General features: G+C 35.5%; 1 pseudogene; it reads left to right on the forward strand.

The window, feature by feature from the left end:
• Positions 1 to 205: 205 nt before the first annotated feature.
• On the forward strand, positions 206 to 1,186 carry LOC100948165 (annotated as a pseudogene).
• Positions 1,187 to 3,360: the final 2,174 nt, after the last annotated feature.

Raw genomic sequence — 3,360 nt, forward strand, 5'->3', positions numbered from 1 at the left:
CATATCTCATTGCTCTGGGGATTGTAACAACAGAGAACATGTCAGCTCAGAGGGAATAGACCCAGATGGTGTCCCAGAGCAACTGGAATGAGATTGTTGGTAACTTTGATGATATGAATTTAAAGGAGTCTCTTCTTCTGGGCATCTATGCAAATGGTTTTGAGTAGCCTTCCACTATTCAGCAGAGAGCTCTTATTCCTTGTATTAAAGATCCAAAAGGTAATTCTGGCACTTGCAGACTATATGGGAGCAATTTGTCATGCTTGCATTGGTGGAACGAATGTCCGAAATGAAATGCAAAAACTTCAGGCTGAAGCACATACTGTAGTCAGTACACCAGAGAGAGTGTTTCATATGTTAAACAGAAGATACCTCTCTCCAAAATGGATCAAAATGTTTGTTTTGGATGAAGCAGATGAAATGTTGAGCTGAGGGTTTAAGGATCAAATCTATGAGATTTTCAAAAAATTAAATACAAATATTCAGTTTGTGTTCCTTTCTGCTACAGTGCCAACTGATGTGTTGGAAGTGACGAAAAAATTCATAAGAGATCCAATTCGAATTCTGGTGAAAAAGAAAGAACTGACCTTTGAAGGGATCAAACAGTTTTATATTAATATTGAAAGAGAGGAATGGAAGTTGGATATACTTTCTGACTTGTACGAGACACTGACCATTTCAAAGGCTGCTATTTTTCTCAATACAGGCACAAAGTGGACAGACTCACTGAGAAAATCCATGATGAAGACTGCACAGCATCTGCTCTGCACAGTGACATGGACCAGAATGAAACAGACATTATCGTGAGGGAATTCCGGTCAGGGTCAAGCTGTGTTCTGATCACTACTAACTTGTTGGCTTATGGGATTGACATGAAGTATCTGGTTATAATCTAAGACCTACTCACCAATCATGAAAACTATACTCACAGGAATCAGTAGCAGCAGTTGATGACGAGATGCACTCAGAAACAACACTGACATAATTTAGGATGTGGAATCATAAGTGAAACAGTACACTTTTTGATTAAAGAGTGAGTTGAAAAGGCAGAGGGGGCTGATTTGGGAGGAAAAATGTGGCTATAAACTTTGTTACTAAAGGAGAAAAGAGGATTCTTCGTGACATTCAGACTTTCTACAATATTAAGGTGGAGGAAATGCCCACGAATGTGGCTGAACTTATTTAATTCCTGGGATGAGACAGTAGGCAGGACTTGTATGCAGGACTCTCTGTGGGTGAATAGGCTATCACAGTGTGCACTGTGCTTCTTTGGGCATATTTGAATCTTGTCTCAATGCTTACAATGGATCAGAGACACATTTTGGTAGCAAAGCAACATGAATCAGGAGCTCTTATGAGGAAAGTCATTAGTTTTATTTATCCTCTTTAGACTGTTGGGATGGGTATAAAAGATGGGGTCTGTAATATCTTTATTTCTGAGAATTTTATTTCCTAGTCCTGTAGAAACAGTTGCATTAGGTGTCCTCTATCATTTAATGATATACTTGTGAACTAAAAGTTATAAGTGTTGTATAAAATCAACCAATTATATAGGCTAAGCTCTAGCAAGCAATCATATCCTAAGCAGGGTTAAATCCCCAGGAAAATTGCCATACTGCACGTATATTTATTAAGTTTGAATGTTACATAAATTGTGTAGTCACTTTAAAAAATCAAATAATAAAGTGATTAAAAAGAAAGGTAATTTGCTGCAATTCAAGGAAAACACACAAGTCTTCAACTTTAAAGAGAATCTTATTGTCTTGAGAAGTACTTAAAGTTAAATTCACAACTTAACACATTATAGTGAAATTAGAAAACATCAAAGACAAAGTGAATATATTACATGTAACCAAAGAAGATTTCATAAAAAAAAAAAAAATGTCTACTCAGGACTAACAATTGGACTAACATTAAACTTTCTCAACATCAATAATAAACGTAAGGAGAGAACAGAATAATATATTCAGGGAATTGAGAGAAAATAATTTCCAATGTAGAATTGTATAGGCAGTTGCACTTCCGTACAGGAACGGAAAAGAAATAAAAACATCCTCAGGCAACAACTAAAACATTTTACTATGCATAAACCTTCCCCAAAGCACTCATAATATTTAAAGTTCAGCTTTTTGCATTTAAGTTTTTCTTTTTGGTAGAAAGATTTTGGCAAAACGTTGTTCTTAGGAGAATGAAAGAGAGAAGGAAAAAAAATCAAAACAATTTATATGTTTTCCGAACTTTTGGTTTGAAGAAAGAAAAATCTGAAGTGGCTTAAATAATTACAGAAATGACTATTTAACAGAAATCAAGAGGTAAGGTAATCTAGGTTAATAAATCAGTGACTAACCAGTAATAAGTTTCTTTGACACCAGAAGCAACCTGAATTTGACTCCAAGCTAATACTCAGAGGTTAACTACAGCAGTTCCATAAATGATATCCTGGAATAACCAGCTTAGTGGACTAAATGAATCTATTCTGTGCTTGCTTATGGAGGTGGTGGGAAGTAGTGAGGAATGTATATCCACAAGCTCTGCATAGACATTTTATGATAGCCTATTGGGCAAGATTAGAAAACATGCCCATTCCTAAACCAATTACTGGAAGGGAAAAGGGAGTTACCTTTGTTTGCTTAGATAAATTGGTCAAGAATTAGTGTTGAGGAACCAATCACTGGAAGAGAAAGAGAGCAAGTAGGGACTACAGAACTCAAAAGCCTGTCTCCATTGGGAATAGAATGAGCACATTACTGTGTTTTATTCTATTTAATTTAGATATACATAGTAACCCTCCAAAAAGCATCTGATGAATATTGACATTAATACTATAAATAGGGCAGCACCTGTGGCTCAAGGAGTAGGGCACTGGCCCCACATATGGGAGGTAGCGGTTCAAACCTAGCCCTGGCTGAAAACGCCAAAAAAATAAAAATAAATAAATAAATAAAGACTATAAATAACAAAAAATCATGTATTTAAAGCAGAGACCATTTCAAGAAAGAAAGAGATGTTATTTGTCATAAAAGTAACTTCAAGAAGATATTATTATCATAAATCTTTATGCCAATAGCAATGCTTTAAATTCCAGAAAGTGATTGAATAACTTTATCACCTACAAATTCATGCCCATTTTGAACTTTTTCAATTAATTACAAGATTTATGTTAACCAGTGTTTCTAGTCCTCTCTTTGGTGGCCCTGCTGGGGTAGGACAAGGGAATGGGGAGAAGGAAATGTTTGCTTTAGTGGAAGTGTATAGGGTATCAGTGCAGGTACTACCTAATCAGTAACATTGCCCACAGTACACTCGGTCAGAGAATTGTCAATAATATTGTTTCTTTTCTTTCTTTTTTTTTTTTTTTTT

This window comes from Otolemur garnettii, unplaced genomic scaffold (genome assembly GCF_000181295.1).
Source record: "Otolemur garnettii isolate 467f Iridium unplaced genomic scaffold, OtoGar3 scaffold00012, whole genome shotgun sequence".
In the NCBI taxonomy this organism is placed as follows: domain Eukaryota; kingdom Metazoa; phylum Chordata; class Mammalia; order Primates; family Galagidae; genus Otolemur; species Otolemur garnettii.